The 21,175-nt window shown below is 47.1% G+C and overlaps 1 non-coding gene across 1 annotated transcript; it reads right to left on the bottom strand.

Moving 5' to 3' along the window:
* Positions 1-20,714: 20,714 nt before the first annotated feature.
* On the bottom strand, positions 20,715-20,769 carry LOC120033069. Its single transcript, XR_005473907.1, has one exon. It is a non-coding gene; the product is annotated as a U7 small nuclear RNA (small nuclear RNA).
* Positions 20,770-21,175: the final 406 nt, after the last annotated feature.

Below are 21,175 nucleotides of genomic sequence, written 5' to 3'. Positions count from 1 at the left end.
TGAGCCGCATCACCCTGTCGAAGGCGCTCGGGTGATGGGTGGCCAGCGCCAGGTTCTCCGGGCTCAGGTGGTGCCGTGGAGGCGGACTAAACAGAGGAGGCGTCCGGGGATAGCGCCCCTCGTGGGGGACAGAGGTGGCCCCTTCCCGGCCAGACCCGGACCCAGGCAATCTCAGCAGACTGAAGGGGCTCCCATCGGCCAGGTGGACACCGTGGAAGGGGGGCTGGGAGGTGCAGTCACCCCCCATCCCGGGCGGGGCGGCTACCCTGGGGGTGAGGGGGCTGCCTGGCTCGCTCTCCAGATAGATGCGGAAGCCGTGGGTGTTCTGGGCGTGCTGGAGCAGGAACCAGGCACTGCTGAACGGATGCTTGCAGGTCGTACACGTGTAACTACTGGGCTCATCCTTATCTGTGAATAGGAGAGAGAAAGAAGAAGGGTTACTTGACTGAAAGAGAATGAGGACCTCTAGGATTGCTAGACTGTAACACTTCATATTTCAGTTCGACACCAAAGATATCCATTGTATTTGATAAATAATTCAGCTTCAGTTTTTACTAGCTTAATTAATACACTGAGATTTAAACATGCATTCAATTACACAGCCCATCTAAAACAACACCAGCAACGAGATCTCCATCAGTGTATACAATTTACACAGACGAGGAGGTAATTAGGAATATTTTAAACAATAATTGAATTTCAATGGCCCTTGCACGATGACCTGAGATTTGCCTGACAATGCGTTTGTAATCTCGTTAAACACACTCAACCATCCTCCATAGATGTGTTTAGAGAATTAAAGGGGCTAAAGTAGAACATGTATCTGATGCTGGCACATTTACATTTCACATTTGAGTCATTTAGCAGATACTATTAGCCAGAGCGACTTACAGTTAGTGCATTCATCTTAAGATAGATAAGCGGGACAACCACAGCCATAGTAAGTACATTTCTCCTAAATAAAGTAGCTAACTGCAAAGTCAGGGGTAGTAAGGGGGAAAAAAGTTAATGAAATACTTTATATTATACTGTATATATATATATATACAGTACCAGTCAAAGGTTTGGACACACCTACGCATTCCAAGGTTTTTCTTTATTTTTACTATTTTCTACATTGTAGAATAATAGTGAAGACGTCAAAACTATGAAATAACACATATGGAGTAACCAAAAAAGTGTTAAACAAATTAAAATATATTTTATATTTGAGATTCTTCAAAGTAACCAGCTTCATGAGGTAGTCACCTGAAATGCATTTCAATTAATTGTTAAAAGTTCATTTGTGGAATTTCTTTCCTTCTTAATGGAATTTCTTTCCTTTCTTTCCTCTTTCCTTCTTAATCCTTCTTAATCCTTCTGCGCCTCCCGGGTGGCGCAGTGGTCTAGGGCACTGCATCGCAGTGCTAGCTGCGCCACCAGAGTCTCTGGGTTCACGCCCAGGCTCTGTCGCAGCCGGCCGCAACCGGGAGGTCCGTGGGGCGACGCACAATTGGCATAGCGTCGTCCGGGTTAGGGAGGGTTTGGCCGGTAGGGATATCCTTGTCTCAGTATGTAAAATGTAATAAAAATGTATGCACTCTACTGTAAGTCGCTCTGGATAAGAGCGTCTGCTAAATGATTAAAATGTAAATGTAAATGTAATGCGAGCCAATCAGTTGTGTTGTGACAAGGTAGGGGTGGTATACAGAAGATAGCCCTGTTTGGTAAAAGACCAAGTCCATATTATGGCAAGAACAGCTCAAATAAGCAAAGAGCAACGTCAGTCCATCATTACTTTGAGACATGAAGGTCAGTCAATCCGGAAAATTTCAAGAACTTGGAAAGTTTCTTCAAGTGCAATCGCAAAAACCATCAAGCACTATGATGAAACTGTCTCTCATGAGGACCGCCACAGGAAAGGAAGACCCAGAGTTACCTCTGCTGCAGAGGATAAGTTCATTAGAGTTACCAGCCTCAGAAATTGCAGCCCAAAAAACTTCACAGAGTTCAAGCAACAGACACATCTCAACATCAACTGTTCAGAGGAGACTGTGTGAATCAGGTCTTCATGGTAGAATTGCTGAAAAGAAACCACTACTAAAGGACACCAATAAGAAGAAGAGACTTGCGTGAGCCAAGAAACACGAGCAATGAACATTAGACTGGTGGAAATCTGTCCTTTGGTCTGATGAGTCTAAATGTTTGATTTTGTCTCCAACCGCCATGTCTTTGTGAGACGCAGAGTAGGCGAATGGATGATCTCCGCATATGTGGTTCCCACCGTGAAGCATGGAGGAGGAGGTGTGATGGTGTGGGGGTGCTTTGCTGGTGACACTGTCGGTGATTTATTTAGAATTCAAGGCACACTTAACCAGCATGGCTACCACAGCATTCTGCAGCGATACGCCATCCCATCTGGTTTTCGCTTAGTAGGACTATCATTTTTTCAACAGGACAATGACCCAACAGACCTCCAGGTTGTCTAAGGGCTATTTGACTAAGAAGGAAAGTGATGGAGTGCTGCATAAGATGACCTGGCCTCCACAATCACCCGACCTCAACCCAATTGAGAAGGTTTGGGATGATTTGGACCACAGAGTGAAGGAAAAGCAGCCAACAAGTGCTCAGCATATGTAGGAACTCCTTCAAGACTGTTGGAAAAGCATTCCAGGTGAAGCTGGTTGAGAGAATGCCAAGAGTGTGCAAAGCTGTCATCAAGGCAAAGGGTGGCTACTTTGAAGAATCTGAAATATAAAATATATTTGGATTTGTTTAACACTGTTTTGGTTACTACATGATTCCATATGTGTTATTTCATAGTTTTGATGCCTTCACTATTATTCTACAATGTAGAAAAAAGTAAGAATAAAGAAAACCCTTGAATGAGTCGGTGTGTCCAAACCTTTGACTGGTACTGTATATATTATATATATATATATATTAGCACTGAATACAAAAAACAAGGTCAGGTGTTAAAAAATTGATAGTTTCATCTCTAAAAGAAAACACACAAAAAAGGAGAGAGCCAGAGAATGATTTGAGGCTGGTGCTATGAAAATGCATTTAATGTATTATTATTCTATACGGGATAGTTTCATGGTTTACAGCTTTATTTGAAATCCTCTCAGGTGAATAGAAAAGAAGAATAGAGAAAGGAGAAGTGAGATATGCAAAGTAAGCAGCACATTCTCTACACCACTCCTCAAATGTGCCTCTTCTCTTTCATCTCTGCTTTCAGTTCTTCTCTCCTTTTCTTTCTTATCCTTTTTTCTGTTTTGTTTTATCTGTCAGGCAGGCAGGCAGGCAGGCAGGCAGGCAGGCAGGCAGGCAGGCAGGCAGGCAGGCAGGCAGGCAGGCAGGCAGGCAGGCAGGCAGGCAGGCAGGCAGGCAGGCAGGCAGACAGACAGACACTTAACCAAAAACATGAATGTGCTGCCAGCTATAAAGATTAGCCATTGCTAAGATGGCGGACGGGGCAGAAGCCCAGCCTTGCTGTACCCCACTGTGGCTGTGGAGGCTAGGGGTGAGGAGGACACTGTGCAGGCTGGGCTCCTGCTGCTAGAGCAGCCTGAAGGAGGAGAAGAAGAATGCAGTGAAACACAGATTCTCACGTGTCTGCCTCCCTGCCACCCTGGCGCTCTCATGACAATTCCACTTAAAGAGTCACTATTTGATATGTACGGCCCTTGTCAATGATATAGCTATACCCATTGATCCATTCATCCCTCAGCTTTATAGCAAACTGAGTGGGGCTGCCGTTTTGTTGTTTTTCGAATTAAGGGGTGGGCCTTTAAAGGCCAGCAAGCAACGGGGAAATGTGCACCCAATCAAAGGCAGCTCCAGAGAACCTTTTTTTCCCCTGAAAAGAGATCTGGGGGGCTGGCAAATTATGGATCATTACAATCTGCAAAAATTACAGTTAATTGCTGCCACCTGCAAGGGGCTCTGACCTCCTATGGATTTTTTCCATCATAAAAAGGCAATTTGCCCACGTTCTGCCTTTCCACATATACTCACATATAAAAATGCACTGCGTTTTCTGGGGGTCATTATATTGGCTGAAGTAGTGCCGGTATAGCAGCCTATGCATCTTATGTATTTCCAACATGTTTTCTTACTGAATGAAACCAAAGACCCACATTACTCTTAAAACGTTCATTTACAACCAAGCTTTGTTGTCGAGTTCTGCTTGGATTCTACGGCGATCTGCAACCCTGCCCTGACAACACGTGCCACCCTACAGTCTCCCTGTGTGGGGAAACTGATAGAAATGCTGCTGTTATTGAAAAGGACGAGGCAGGAAGAGAACGGCTCACGTAGCGTATACACCTTCTCTTCCTCCGAGGCTTACACCTGTCTATCTGCCGGAGGAGGAGGATCGAGGCACAAGCGTGGGGTAGCGCGGCGTGAAGGTGCCAGGCATGAAGGTGCCATTCGTAATGGCTGCCTGAGACGACAGTCGTAAAGGACAGCGGAGCGCCACAACACGGCCGGCCCCTAAATCATTTGCCTATACATCAAAAACATCCATCTCTCGCTGTGCAATCATCTGGTCCAGATGACGTTTGAAACCTCCCTGCTCACGAGACGACAACACAGAACAGTGTGAATAATTGATGCCCTCGTTATATTGATTGGCACCGAGCCAGACCAATGTGACGTACCTATTCCCACCCGCCTGTCCGGCAGACACACAACAACAAATAGAAGATATCTGAATTGGCCTTGACTAGACTATGGGTGCTTCTCAAATGGCACTCTATTCCCTATATAGTTTTGACCAGGGCCCATAGGGGGCCATTTGGCACGCAGCCTATCCCTCTCTAATGATCCTGGCTCAAAGGGAAGGACAGCGTGTGAGGAAGCAGAGAAACACGTCCTGACAGGGCATTTGATGGCCTTGAAGATTATAAAAAGGGAAGGAATATGTGAGCTTGGGGGAATTATCTTCTAAAATCGTCTCTGGTCTTCTCCAGTCCTCCAATGGAAAGAAAAAGAAGAGAGCCCTTTCAGCGAGCGGTCTCTAGATTCTAGAAGCTCTAAAGCTAAAACTAAGTCGAGGTCCCTTTGAAATAGGACCAGGAGAGGAGAGACTGGGCTGAAACCAAGGCTGGGGAGAAGGCTTACGGAGATAGGGGGGAGGGGAGGAGAGAGAGAGAGAGAGAGAGAGAGAGAGAGAGAGAGAGAGAGAGAGAGAGAGAGAGAGAGAGAGAGAGAGAGAGAGAGAGAGAGAGAGAGAGAGAGAGAGAGAATAAAAGAGAGAGACGGAGAGAGAAAGAGAGATAGAGAATAGAAAAGACAGGTAGAGGGAGCGCGAGAGAGCGAGAAAGAAAGAACGAAAAGAGGAAGAACAGAAAGGGAGGACAACAAGCCTACCAAGGACATTGCAGCCCGTCGCAACACAAAGCAGACGGGGGCTATTACAGTGTCTCCCTCTGTACGACGCACTGCTATCACCAGAGAATATGATCCGCAGCCATGCAAAGAGCACAAGGACAAATGGGAAAGGACATGTTAAACAACAAGATATTGCCCATATGGCCCATTCGGCAGGATCACATGTATTCCAATACTGTCTCAGCCAGTCAGACAGAAGGAGACTAGGCCGGGCTAGACAAAGCAATGGTGATGGGATGCTTATAAACAGTCTAGGGAGGTGCTGCAGCCTGCAGCCACTTTGTACACGCAGATCCAGCCCCTCTCATTGTTCCCCTGCTGCAATATGCACCTCCACACCCCCTGCTCCCAACCCTCCGCCCCCGTAACCCCTCACCCCCCCCCCCCCCTACACTAGTGTCAGTCCCAGCCAGACCCCCTCCACCCCAACTGAACCCCCACCACTCAAACACACAAACAACAGCCGTTGGCTGCAATCAACAATGACCTTGAACCCTGAGGTAACAAGTTCACAACGCCACGGTAACAACTGTCCGTCCCCAAGCCAACTCTCTACTGTTCCTACAAGGAATTGACTTTTCCACCATTTTGTTTTGTTCTTGACCAACTCCTGCTAAGGCTCTCCCTCCTCCTCCCGACCGTCCCAACTGGCTCTCACAGATATCGGTCATTGAGGTAATGGAGGAATGTTGTTATAGGATTAGCAAGGCATCGGAGGAGGAGAGAGAGAGCCAGGAGGACACTGTATGTCAGCTCAGCCATTTTGGACTTCCACCTGTTAAGTGATTATACTAATAACGGTCCCTGACAATATTCCTAAGTGTTTATGGGTGTTGGTAGGAGTGATCGGGGAGGATATGGAGACCTCTTCAGAGTGCTGTGATAGAAAGAGTTCATGTGACTACTCGTCTGTTCATGTCATTCGTGGATTCATGGACAGAGACTGGTGATGGAGGAGGATGGGGAAGTCCAGTCTACCATTAGCCATCCCATGTGTGTGTGTGTGTGTGTGTGTGTGTCTGCCCTTTCTCCATCAGTATTCACCCCAACGCGGTGGGTCCCAGCTGGTCACGGCCCTGCTCGCTCTCATACACTCACACACACACACACACACACACACACACACACACACACACACACACACACACACACACACACACACACACACACACACACACACACACACACACACACACACACACACACACACACACACACACACTGTTGCCTTTGTCCCAGGCCAGACTACTTTGTGGTGAGCCACTGGCCACCAACAAAGAGCCTGTTTGACCAACACTTGCTCTGAAACAAAGCCTGATGCAGGAAATGCGGCTTACCAACGAGAAAACACAGTGAGGGAGAAGAGAGAAGGGGAGAGCTAACCCTGTTCTGACAAACAGTCCGTCCGGGGATTCCAGGTTTGAAAAACAGACATTAGGGTGACAACAGCAAGGTCCAGTCAGACGGCTAACCCACTGACTACACACATCAAACGGAAAGAAGAGAGTCTGAGAGAAAGAAAAAAAAGAGAGAGCGAGCGTGCAGAAAAAGACAGACTAGACACACCACAAGGAAAGAAAAGTCAGAGAGAGAGAGAGACCGAGACAGAGAGAAAGAAAACTTGGCTGGCATGAAGGGAGATTTACTGTGAGATAACTGACTGCGTGAAGCCTGGTGGTCTTTGGTTTGGGCACTAGCTCTGTCTAGCTGTGTACTGTGCCAGTAAGTAATGTGTTCTGTGTTGGTTAGACTCTCAAATCACTTTCATACTTATTACCTTTCCACAGTCATGAAAGATGACAGGAGCAGCCAGAACCGGGACTGTGTTTCTCTGACCCACTAGAACAATTAGAGACAGATGATAGTAGCAGCCAGAACCGGGACTGTGTTTCTCTGACCCACTAGAACAATTAGAGACAGATGATAGGAGCAGCCAGAACCGGGACTGTGTTTCTCTGACCCACTAGAACCATTAGAGACAGATGATAGGAGCAGCCAGAACCGGGACTGTGTTTCTCTGACCCACTAGAACCATTAGAGACAGATGATAGTAGCAGCCAGAACCGGGACTGTGTTTCTCTGACCCACTAGAACCATTAGAGACAGATGATAGGAGCAGCCAGAACCGGGACTGTGTTTCTCTGACCCACTAGAACCATCAGAAACAGATGATAGTAGCAGCCAGGACTGGGACTGTGTTTCTCTGACCCACTAGAACCATTAGCGACAGATGATAGGAGCAGCCAGAACCGGGACTGTGTTTCTCTGACCCACTAGAACCATTAGCGACAGATGATAGGAGCAGCCAGAACTGGGACGGTGTTTCTCTGACCCACTAGAACCATTAGAGACAGATGATAGGAGCAGCCAGAACCGGGACTGTGTTTCTCTGACCCACTAGAACCATTAGAGACAGATGACAGGAGCAGCCAGAACCGGGACTGTGTTTCTCTGACCCACTAGAACCATTAGAGACAGGTGATAGTAGCAGCCAGGACCGGGACTGTGTTTCTCTGACCCACTAGAACCATTAGAGACAGATGATAGGAGCAGCCAGGACCGGGACTGTGTTTCTCTGACCCACTAGAACCATTAGAGACAGATGACAGGAGCAGCCAGAACCGGGACTGTGTTTCTCTGACCCACTAGAACCATTAGAGACAGGTGATAGTAGCAGCCAGGACCGGGACTGTGTTTCTCTGACCCACTAGAACCATTAGAGACAGATGATAGGAGCAGCCAGGACCGGGACTGTGTTTCTCTGACCCACTAGAACCATTAGAGACAGATGGCCACAGAGGACAAATTCACTGTATGCACACACTGCACAATAGACAGAGCCGAGAGGGAGAGATAAAAAAGTGTGTCTGTCTGATTGTGTGTGCGTGTGTGTTCTTCTAAGAGCCTCAGTGTGTGTGAATTCCATTCATATATGAGTGTGTGTGTTTTCTGTGTCTGTCCGCTTCCTTTCCCTACCCCTGGACCTCTCCATCTCGAGTCGGTTGAACTCTGTTTGAACTGACCAGAAAGGACATCCATCTACATGACCCCCTGTCTCTCCCTAGCCCAGTCAGAGTGCTCCTTGCTCAGGCATCTCTCGGTCCGACTGCCCCTGTAATGGGTCTGGTCTGTTTGTTCTCCTGTGTTGATCATTATATGCTATCTTCTGCTTACTGAGAGCTGTGTGGTGTGTGTGTGTGTGTGTGTGTGTGTGTGTGTGTGTGTGTGTGTGTGTGTGTGTGTGTGTGTGTGTGTGTGTGTGTGTGTGTGTGTGTGTGTGTGTGTGTGTGTGTGTGTGTGTGTAGTCATAAGAAAGACATAATGGTACGGTAAATAGACCTCTGGGTCATGAGGTTTAAACCAGTACAGTTAACGAGCCAATCAATTACATAACATAAACATTTGCATTAGACATTGTCTATCATGGACAATGATAATGTCCTTAACATTGTCATTGTCAACAAGTTTATCCTTAAAGTCAAGCAGAGTGGATGGACAACATAAATGAAAGGAGATACCAGGGAAAGCCCAAACTGCCATGTGTCTGTTTCAATACATTATTCTACAGGTACTGCAGATGAGAAGACTTAATCAAGTCGGGATATTTTTGGACGACATCCCAGGCGGGCTAGGCTATGTATCTTAGGGAGAAAGAGCAGAGATGAACAACGCTGAAAGACTAGACATTAGAGACTAGAGTGGATGTATGGATTGCTCATTGGAAACACACACAGCTCTGCTGATATCAATGAGGGAATAGCTGTAAATAGATGTTTCCCTCCATCTAGTTGTGTATTTCTGTCTAAGGGAGGGGGCCCCTTTGAGCACTTCATGCAGTAGGTCAGCAATCACTGTAGCAACCTCTCACTGGAGGGCCCAGACAGTGTTGAGAGAAGGCGAGAAGAAGAGGAGGAGCGGAGGTGAAGAGGAGGAGAGGAGAGGGTGTTTAGGATAGGGGGTAGTGGGGGTTAGGGCTAGGGGGCATCTACAGGCAGGGACCTGCAGACTGGCGAGGCCACGAGAAGCTGGAAGGCTGGGAGGATACACAACACACACACACACACACACACACACACACACACACACACACACACACACACACACACACACACACACACACACACACACACACACACACACACACACACACACACACACACACAACTCCCTCCGCTCCCACTGTGTGTGAGAGGATCCCTCCAGGCTGAGCAAACACTTCTGTCTGTCTGGTTCCGGTTTCTCACTCAATTCAATTCAAAGGGCTTTATTGGCATGGGAAACATATGTTTACATTGCCAAAGCAAGTTAAATAGATCATAAACAAAAGTGAAATAAGCAATAAAAGATTTACAGTAAACATTACACTCACAAAAGTTTCAAAGAAATAGAGACATTTCACATTGTTGTCTATATGCAGTGTTGTAATGACGTGCAAATAGTTAAAGTACACAAGGGAAAATAAATTAACATAAATATGGGTTGTATTTACAATGGTGTTTGTTCTTCACTGGTTGCCCTTTTCTTGTGGCAACAGGTCACAAATCTTGCTGCTGTGATGGCACACTGTGGTCTTTCACCCAATCGATATGGGAGTTAATCAAAATTGGATTTGTTTTCGAATTCTTTGTGGGTCTGTGTAATCTGAGGGAAGTACGTGTCTCTAATATGGTCATACATTTGGCAGGAGGTTAGGAACTCTCTCTTTCTCTCTCACTCTCTCTCTTTCTCTATCCCTACTCCCTCCTTTCATCTCTCTCTCTCTCTCACACACACTATCTCTCTCTCTCTCTCTCTCTCTCACACTCTCTCTCTCTCTCTCTCTCTCTCTCTCTCTCTCTCTCCCTCTCTCTCTCTCCCTCTCTCCCTCTCTCCCTCTCTCTCTCCCTCTCTCTCTCACTCTGTACCCCTCCACTGATACTTACTCTTACTCTATCTACTCTCCCACACGCCAGCATACTCCCCTGTTCCTCCTCCGTTCTTTCTATACCAGTATTTTCTTATATTTCTGATGACAGCACTGAGAAGGGTAGGTCTCCCTCTCTCTCGCTCCGTCTCTCTCCATCTCCTCTTGCTCTCTTTTCCCTCTGGAGCCCTCTACCCTTGGCCTCACCCCACCCTGCCCTCCCAGCCACCTACTCTCCACTCCCGGTAAAGCCTGACTCTAAAACCTTCCATCAGGGTTATGGAGGAGGAGAGAACTATACAGGTGTTTTCTATTTTCCTCCCCCTCTCCATGCCCCCTCTCCATGCCCTCTGATCTAACTCACTTCACTGGAAATAATATTCCAAGAAGAAGACATAAGCTCATACAGGCCTAACCGAATGGACTGGGTCGTTCACAGGACGGCGGGAGAGAGGGGGAGGAAGAGAGGGAGGGGGGAGGAAGGGAGGGAGGGAGAGAGGGGGAAGGGAAAAGAAGGGAGGGAGTGAGAGAGAGAGAGAGAGAGAGAGAGAGAGAGAGAGAGAGAGAGAGAGAGAGAGAGAGAGAGAGTGGGTGAAGTATTCCAGATGTGTTTCCTTCTCCCTCTGACCACCGTCCCCATCGGACAAGGTAGGAAGCCATTACTCGCCAAGTCCGCTCTCATTCTCACAAGGATCTGGACGAAGGAGAACGTGGCTATCAGAACAATCTGACCTTTCTAAAGGGCGAAAGCTCAATGTCTTTTCTACACTGGCCCAACATTTAGTCACGACCAGACAAAGGTTGCTTCAGACACCTTGTTACTGTATGTTTCCCTCGCTCTCTCTGGGCACATCGAGGCGCGAGACAACCAGTTGCTTGGAAAGGTCATGTGAGACGCGGCCAATCAGAGGAGCCCGTTCGAGCATGTGACGCCCCAAGGCATTGTGGGGGAATGGGGTAGAATGAAAGAAAATGGGACAGAAGACAACGAGACCAGTGTGTCGGAGGAGTCGCCCGCGGCGTCCTTAAACACGCTACCCATCTGCTGTGTTCCGACTGCGGTTACACGGTGGTCACAGTGTGGTCAGCTGGTTAAATAGTTCAAAGTCTATCGTCGTCAATAGATGGACTCTGCTGCTGCTCTGCGGTTAAGGTTAGTCCAAGGTCAAACTCAACCAGGATAATAACTCTTAGTGAAGTAAAGCAGAGACGAGAAAGCTGAGTGTTCGTCTATAATGCAGGAACATAGTAAGTATTTCTTTCCTCTAATCGGGTTTAAATCAAACTGCCTTGAATCACATGTCACACCAGAAGTCTATTCCAGAGTAACACCGCTCACGAAGACAACGTCAAATCTCAAGCAGTATGTATGTAGAGATAGCAAGACCAGCATACTGAGCCCACATAATGTCCCACTCCCATCCAACAACCCTGCTGCCGTTTATTCCTAACTTATTCATAAAGGACTTGAGGGAAACGGCGCAAGAACCCGAAAACGAGTTCCAAACGGTATTAAAATTGCACAATCGCCTCCTGTTCAACAAGCCACAACCCCCCCCCCCCCCCCCCCAAGTCGTAGACAATAGCAGGAAGAGACACACAGCGCACTTTCGGAAGGGGTCATGCACGCTCGACGCTGACCTACAAACCGTTTTGTGTCGGCTTATGCCAAGACAAGCTCACCGTTCGAAACCACACGTGTCCTTCTCCGCGCTTTCTGTCGCACTCCATTTGAAAGCCCACTTACTGTGAAGAGGAGTGCTGGAAAAGAGGGATGAAAAGGAGGGGTGCATGGGAAGCAGTAAACGCCATACATGTAACGTTTACGCTCAATAACAGTCTGTAAGATGGATGGGCCATACGCTTGGCGAAGGCAGCCCACGCTCCCCACTATTCTTCATCTCAGGGCCTTGCCGTACCAGATTCCATGCAGTCTCTCTCTTAATTAGACGCATGTGGTCGAAGACTCTAATCTATGCCATGCCACAGTATTGTGTAGACTAGAGCAGAGCAGGGCTCCAACTCACCAAGCGCCTGATCTAGGATCAGGTCCCCTCCTCTTATTCATTATGACGGAAAAGGCAAACCTGATCCTAGATCAGAACTCTTATTCAGAGACACTGTGTGGAATATAGGCCCTGGGCAGAGCCAAGGAGGAGAAAGGGCGGGCGCTAGGACCCGTGGAGTTGAAATGGCCCACTGTCACCACCTCTCTCATTTCTACCACAGCCTGGCCTGAAGTGGGTCTGCTTTGTATAAGCAGATGTACTTGATAGACGTTATTTTGTGATGCGGCTAAGAGTCACAGGCAGCACTGCATTTTGAATGCTCAAATTCACTAAACATGTTGGTATTCACCTCGGGTTACAGCATGTTTTCAGCTAAATACATTGGATACAAAGCTACCAAGCTTTGTCGAGCTACGTGGAATCTAGCCAGGCTATTCCCAGAGAGTCTCTTCTCCTCATTCCTCATGCATAGGCATACTATAACACTAACACCAATGAGTTAATAAGAATTAAATAGGTAGCCCCACCAGCCTGGAAGTTGGTTCCCTGTAGCCAGCTGGAGCCTATAAATGGTGATTTTAACAAGGCAAGGGCCTAAGATCTCAAACCGTGCTGGAATGTTACCTGTGAACCCGTGCCAACAATCTGTCCCAAGGCCTTATAGATAACCACAAGGCAGAGAAGTGTACAGCAGTAGAGCAGCCCAGAACTAAGGGAGGGCAGAGGGGACGAGAGGAGGGGCCGAGAGAGAGGGCCGAGAGAGAGGTCAGAGAGAGAGGTCCGAGAGAGAGGTCCGAGAGAGAGGTCCGAGAGAGAGGGCAGAGAGAGAGGGCCGAGAGAGAGGGCAGAGAGAGAGGTTCGAGAGAGAGGGCAGGGAGAGAGGGCAGAGAGAGAGGGCCGAGAGAGAGGTCAGAGAGAGAGGGCAGAGAGAGAGGGCCGAGAGAGATGGGCAGAGAGAGAGGTCAGAGAGAGAGGGCAGAGAGAGAGGGCAGAGAGAGAGGTCAGAGAGAGAGGGCAGAGAGAGAGGGCAGAGAGAGAGGGCAGAGAGAGAGGGCCAAGAGAGAGGGCCGAGAGAGAGGGCAGAGAGAGAGGGCAGAGAGAGAGGTCAGAGAGAGAGGGCCGAGAGAGAGGTCAGAGAGAGAGGGCAGAGAGAGAGGGCAGAGAGAGAGGGCAGAGAGAGAGGGCCGAGAGAGAGGGCCGAGAGAGAGGGCCGAGAGAGAGGGCCGAGAGAGAGGGCAGAGAGAGAGGGCCGAGAGAGAGGGCCGAGAGAGAGGGCAGAGAGAGAGGGCCGAGGGGTATGAGAGCTATTTCTATTAGGTAATCTGGTTGAAGTAAACACATGTGGTGCAGCCGCCTCACCCCCACAACAAACACCTCAGTCTGAGAGAGAGAGAGAGAGAGAGAGAGAGAGAGAGAGAGAGAGAGAGAGAAACAGACATACAGACAGACAGACACACAGACAGACAGACAGACAGACAGACAGACAGACAGACAGACAGACAGACAGACAGACAGACAGACAGACAGACAGACAGACAGACAGACAGACAGACAGACAATATTGATGAACTCCCATATCTGAAATATCACAGTAGCAAGATTTGTGACCTGTTGCCACAAGAAAAGGGCACCCAGAGAAACACAAACACTATTGTAAATACAACCCATATTTATGTTTATTTATTTTCCCTTGTGTACTTTAACTAATTGCACATAATATGACATTTGAAATGTCTTTATTCTTTTGGAACTTTTGTGAGTGTAATGTTTATTGTACATTTTTATGCAAGTTAACATACGTTTCCCATGTCAATAAAGCCCTTAAATTGAATTGAATTGAGAGAGAGGCTGCCCTAGCCCAGTGACTCTGACTCAAGCGTTCAACGGTCAACAGTTACATCCAAAACAGACAAAGCATTCCTCATCTTTGTCCTTAAATGCCATCTCACACATTTTCTGTTGAAACATTCCCCCCCGTTCGGTGAGGGGAGGGAGAGCAGGAGTTCTAGAAGAGAGGCTACGTTCCTTTAGTGACAGCTGGATTTATACACAGACAGCTGCAACGAGCAGGATACCCACACAGCACTGTCCAGCCATACTCTTTAACACACACACAGACAGGAGTTCACTGACACACATACACACGCAGACAAGAGTAGTGTCAGACACACACACACACACACACACACACACACACACACACACACACACACACACACACACACACACACACACACACACACACACACACACACACACACACACACACACACACACACACACATAGGACCCACGAACTCACTGACAGACATTCCACACAGGCACTGGGCAAGACGGCACACATACGTGGCCACGCCGCGGGGCCAGAGTTGGATCAAAACATCATTTTGAAAGATGTCCAATGACTTCTGAGTTATAGATACATTTTCAGCGAGTGAGCGGAGCAAGTACCGGCTTGAATTTTCTCTCCCCTTTTGCCAATGCCCACAGCGTGAGGAAATTGGGATGTACAGCGATAAAAGAGGGTACGGCTGACTGTCAACGTTGTCTTAAACAGAGAAGAACAGCTAGGGAGAAGATTTATGTGGCAGATGTTTGTGCCCTAGCTGTTTCTAGCAGACAACAAAACTTAATTGACAGAGAGAGTGAGAGAGCGCCATTTTTAAACAGTGAAGAGTGGAGCCTCACAATGGAACATTGAAGCAATTGCTTTGGCTGCACATGTCAAAGTGTGGTACCACATGAGATGAATCAATCGTAATTAACAGTAGAAGAACGATACACATGTACAGTGAAGCCTAACGTGTACATCTACAGACAACCAGTTCCAGTGCAAATACACAGCACACTCTTAGTAAGAAAGGTGCTATCTAGAATCTAAAAGCGTTATCCGGCTGTCCCCATTAGAGGACCCTTTGAAGAACCCTTTTTGGTTCCAGGTAGAACCCTTTCCCCAGAGGGTTCTACCTGGAAACTGAAAGTTCTACCTGGAACCAAAATGGGTCCTACCTGGAACCAAAAAGGCTTCTCCTATGGGGACAGCTGAAGAACCCTTTTGGGAACTCTTATTTCTAAGAGAGTACCTGTTTCAGAGGGCCTGCATCACACTAGGGGAAACTACCAGCGCTCATGCCACACGAGTCAAGTCACACACACACACACACACACACACACACACACACACACACACACACACACACACACACACACACACACACACACACACACACACACACACACACACACACACACACACACACACACACACTCCGACACCCCTCTGGTGTCACCCCTAACGGCTACAGCTCTGTCACGCTATGGGGCTACACTGATCCCCCATGCGCCCCCGTTAACGGCGGCCACTCATGTTCCCACGGCGACGGGGGGGGGGGGGAATTGACGGCTTCTCAGAGACGCCGGTTCCCCAGGTCAACGACCTCGACTGCCTCGCCGCCTTGTGTTGCATTCTGGGAAGATGAACTAAACATACTCAGAAGTTGAACTGTAACTTGGCTCGGGTTTATGCTGGGTCAAGATGTATACCCTATACTGGTCTCTAAGCCTGATATGATGCTCAGGAGAAATACTGGGGGAAAATGAGAGATGAAAAACTTGCTCAGCGACTTGTTCAGAAATAGGGCGACGGGCATAATCATTTCTGATGGACACCTTTACAGAAAGAGATAGTAGAAGAGGATGGAAAAAATATAATGAGTTTGCTTAGAAAAAAAGTCAAGCCTATACAATTTATAATGATTGTTGTATGGCAAAAGTCCTACACTTTTACAACAATTCAAGGAGATAAATATATGAAGGGAGGTAAATAGGGAAATAGGGGAGAGAATATACTATTTTTGAGAGAGGGCAGAGGGAGAAAAAATGAAAAACAAAAGAGTGTTGTTGGACAGAAACACAGACAGACAGACAGCGTTAGCCACAACAGACAACCAGAGAGCCCATCCTTGAGGGGTGCTAGATTACATTAGCGCCAGCTGCTTCCTTTGTGTGGTTTTACGGTTAGGGCCCGAAAAGCTGCTAAAATTTCACTTAATCTGCTCCAGAAACCCAAGTGTCAGCCACTCAAATGGGGGCTAAAAGCACCACTCTCAGATAACTAAAGGGAAAATACGCTAATAATAGCTGCCCACAGCTTCTCAGGCAGCCCATAGGCGAAGCCGCGACCGGGCATCCATTTTGTGTAACCAAAGTAGGTGGCGTTTTAGTGCATAGGGAACTGGCTGCCCCTGTGTGCGACTGGCCAGTGGTAGAGCCCTAATGGTGGTGGTGGTCAGAGCCACCAGAGAATCAGACAGATTCCCCACCTCTCCCCCTGGTCTGTTCATCCTCTAGTGATTAGCCTATGCTAATACCCTGACTGACCCGCACTTTCTTTTAAGCCACCGGCGGGACCGCTACCCAACAACAGCTGTGAGCACTTTGGCTTTAAATTAAGTGGGGAGATATGGTGGGGGGTGTTAGGTAGTATGAAAACCAACAATGTAATCCTTGTAAAACTGAACAAAATTCCAGCAAACTTGCTATATACAAATGTGCGTGCCTGTGTGTGTGCATGCGGTCTGCGTGCGTTTGGCATGTGTGTGTGTGAGATAGAAAAAGAGAAGAAGAGAGGCCCCTCTGCGCCGACCCTCAGATAATGACATGACAGGATCCAGACAGGGACGACGGAGTATAGGGGGAGGAGGATATGTGGTGAGGGATAGGGAGGATGGGGGGGGGTGAGGGAGGGGAGACGGAGGGAGGTGAGCCGGGGGAAGGCCAGCCAGTCCAGTCGGTCGGTGGGGTGGAGGAGGGGCAGAGAGGGGGGAGGGAGGCACCGTCCATCAGTTGTCTGGGAGAGATTTTCACTTCCAAAATGTTTGCAGGGAACACATACATCCTACCACACAGTGAGACCTTGGCTGGAGCTGCACTGATGAGGGGAGAGGGGGTCTGGTATCTCTCTCACACAGCTCTCGCCTTAACATCGTCCTCTACACTAAAGATACTGAAATCTCACCGGACTGACTGAAGAGACTGACTGACAGATTTTATCTATCTAAATATTATTGAAGATATGTAAAGAATAGTGTACTGTTAAAGAAAAGAGAGAGAGAGAGAGAGAGAGAGAGAGAGAGAGAGAGAGGGAGAGAGAGAGAGAGAGAGAGAGAGAGAGAGAGAGAGAGAGAGAGAGAGAGAGAGAGAGAGAGAGAGAGAGAGAGAGAGAGAGAGAGAGAGAGAGAGAGAGAGAGAGAGAGAGAGAGAGAAGAAGAAAGAGGGTTGTGCTTGCCTCCCAGTTTACTGTACCTTGGTTTCAGTTTCCAAGGAGTTAGATGTGTTGACTTAAGATCCTACACTACTTGTTGGAACAGGAGTCGAGAATGAGAGGGAGGGGGAGAGAGAGAGAGGGAGAGAGAGAGCAAGAGAGACAGAGAGAGAGAGAAATTGGAAGGAGAGACACGCTAAAGCAAATGAACCTTTTAAATTCGAGAGTGTAGCCCTCCTTGGACTCCGGGGTTGGATCCAGAGTGGCAACAGATGATGAGAGACAAATCACTGGCCTTATTACCAACCAGCAGTCTGTCCCTCCAACTTCGCACATCGCACTAGTGTGAACGTCTGGGGAAGGACAGGGCATGTACAGCATGAACAGTGCTGCCCAGCACAGCACAGCGGCAAAGACCAGACAGTTTCTCATAGAAAAGTATATATATCAAAGCATAAAAACATTTCTCTGGCACTTTGAACCTATAGGCAAAGGGTTGTAAAACATGTGTTTGGTTGACTTATCCCCTTGGCTGATAACACAATGCTGCCTGGCTGGTCAAGAGGACAGGTGATTTGTTGCAACAAAAGAGCCAAGAACCGGATCAACAGGAACGAGAGGGAAAAAATAGCCAAAACCGCTATAGAGAGTCCAGTGGTTACCTTGGAGTCTGAGCCAAACGTCAGAGGCTTCCTGTCTGCGATGGTGTCTATGTTTACATCTGGGCTACGAGGTAAACAAACATCAAGGTCAAGGAAACGTGGGAGTCTGTCCAGACCATAGCACCTCTGACAGGTCCGAAAGGCTGCTGTTCTCAGACCTGTTCTAAAACCTGTCTATCAGATATGAAAGGTCTGCATGGCAGCTTAAACTGTTCTGAGACACAGGCTTTTTAAGACGATTTCGAAGGGAAAGTGCAGGGGTGATTTGGGGTTGGCAATTTTTTTCACTTTACCTTCATTTTTTTATCAGTTTGAGGTACATATTAAGCTAGTTACATTGTAATAATCTTCTCTAGGTAGGTATAGTCCATTTTCACAGAAATCACACTAAATAAAATCACATTTAACTAAATCAAACTCCAGTGAAGTCCAGCTACAGTCATAACATAATCCTGACATCACAATCACATCACGGCCTGGTTGCTACGGTGACCCCATTAACAAGTAGGTTACCATGGGGACATCTTAGCCCTGAGATAAACAACAATACCACGACTGAAAACATCCAGACCTCATCTCCCTCTCTCCCCCCTCTCTCTCATGCATAATGTATTATAGTGCTTCCAGTACGAGGATGTGGGAACATGGCAGTTCCACAGTCTTCTGCCTTTCTCAGTCGGATGTCACGCGAATGGGTCCATGAACCCTACGAACTCTCACTCCTTCTCTCACCCTCTCTCTCTCTCTGGTCTTTCTACAATCTTAGAAAAAAAGGTGTTATCTAGAACCTAAAAGGGTTCTTCGGCTGTCCCCATATGATAACCCTTTGAAGAACCCTTTTTGGTTCCAGGTAGGGTTCCCCTATGGGGACAGCCAAAGAAACCTTTTGGGAACCCTTTTTATCTAAGAGTGTATCCCTCTCTCTTCTCCCTATCTCGCCATGCTCTCTTTCTCTCTCTCTCTCTCTCTCTCTCTCACACGTTCTCTCCCTCTCCCTCTATCCCGCCCTCCATTCCTCTCCCTCTCTCTCCCCACCAGACACATGGCCGGAGAGAGCAGACAGCCATCTGGGAGGGGTGGCCGGCTTTGTCTGGGTCCCCCCCCCCCCCCCCCCAAAAACACCCCTCACCCACTCCCCATTACTATCCCCAAATGTGAAAGTCGCTTCTCATACAATCTACACATATACATATGCAAATGTGTGTGTGAGTGTGTTTGTGTGGAGGGGGGGGGGGGAGCAGCCGTCATCACACACAGAGAGAGAAGAGACATATTCATCCGATATCTTCACGCCAAACTAACACCCGATGCATGTGCCGCTCAAGAAAATAAAGAAGTATGTTTGAGAGAAAGAGAGAAAGAAAGAGAGAAAGAAAGAAAGAGAGAAAGAGAGAAAGAGAGCTCATGTTTAACGAAGAGGGGAAGACAAGAAGAACCTGCCCATATACAAAGAGAGTTAATGGTCAGAGATTTGTGAAATACATGCACATTTTATGGTACACACACACACACACACACACACACACACACACACACACACACACACACACACACACACACACACACACACACACACACACACACACACACACACACACACACACACACACACACGTTTGGACATACCTACTTATTCAAGGGTTTTCTTTATTTTATTTTAATTTTTTCTACATTGTAGAATAATAGTGAAGACATCAAAACTATGAAATAACACATATGGAATCATGTAGTAACCAAAAAAGTGTTAAACAAATCAAAATATATTTTATATTTGAGATTCTTCGAAGTAGCCACTCTTTGCCTTGATGACAGCTTTTCACACCCTTGAATGAGTAGCTGTGTCCAAACTTTTGACTGGTACTGTAAATCCACAGTTTCCCTCTGGCACAAAGACGCATATATGAGGAATTTAATCATAAATATTAAAAAAGAATCGATCAATGAAAGCTACTTGGATCAAGATGTTTCAACAACACCCACCATCTCCCCGGAGGATCCCATAGAGAATGGCCACGATGGGAAAGAAACACATCTTTTCATAGATCAGACATGAATATCTCAATGAATATTTCATTTAAAAAATGCCTTAAGACAATGAAATAGTCCATTGATTAGTTGGTGGGGTGGTTAGTCCATAAGGGTTAGAATGGGGTTTTCTTGGTTAAATGTTAAGGTGATCTTCTAACTACTTAGCATGTACGATGTGATGTGTTCCCACGTAAAAAAATACTATAGTGTATACTACTCTTTATACTGTATTTATACTGTAGTAAACTGTTTATGTAGTGAATAATGTAGGATTTACTGCAGTATACTGAAGTATTTACAGTTTACTATATTTTAAATACTGTATTAAAAAATTAGTAGTATATACTATAGTAATTACTGTAGTGTTTTGCGGCCTGTAATATACTGTAGTATTTACTGTAGTGTTTTTGGGGACATTACTGCAGCATTTACTAAAGTGTTTTTGTTTAATTATCTTTGACATAGAAGTGGGGGGCTTTCTCCTTTAGGAAACCTACTGGAGAAATACTCAAAGAGCTAATTTTCCATAACCTGTAGGTAGGTAGGTAGGTAGGTAGGTAGGTAGGTAGGTAGGTAGGTAGGTAGGTAGGTAGGTAGGTAGGTAGGTAGGTAGGTAGGTAGGTAGGTAGGTAGGTAGGTAGGTAGGTAGGTAGGTAGGTAGGTAGGTAGGTAGGTAGGTAGGTAGGTAGGTAGGTAGGTAGGTAGGTAGGTAGGTAGGTAGGTAGGTAGGTAGGTAGGTAGGTAGGTAGGTAGGTAGGTAGGTAGGTAGGTAGGTAGGTAGGTAGTAGGTAGGTAGGTAGGTAGGTAGGTAGGTAGGTAGGTAGGTAGGTAGGTAGGTAGGTAGGTAGGTAGGTAGGTAGGTAGGTAGGTAGGTAGGTAGGTAGGTAGGTAGGTAGGTAGGTAGGTAGGTAGGTAGGTAGGTAGGTAGGTA

This window comes from Salvelinus namaycush, chromosome 39 (genome assembly GCF_016432855.1).
Source record: "Salvelinus namaycush isolate Seneca chromosome 39, SaNama_1.0, whole genome shotgun sequence".
NCBI classification, from domain to species: domain Eukaryota; kingdom Metazoa; phylum Chordata; class Actinopteri; order Salmoniformes; family Salmonidae; genus Salvelinus; species Salvelinus namaycush.
Note: the sequence above shows the minus strand (reverse complement) of the source record. Positions and strands in the feature narration are given on the sequence as shown.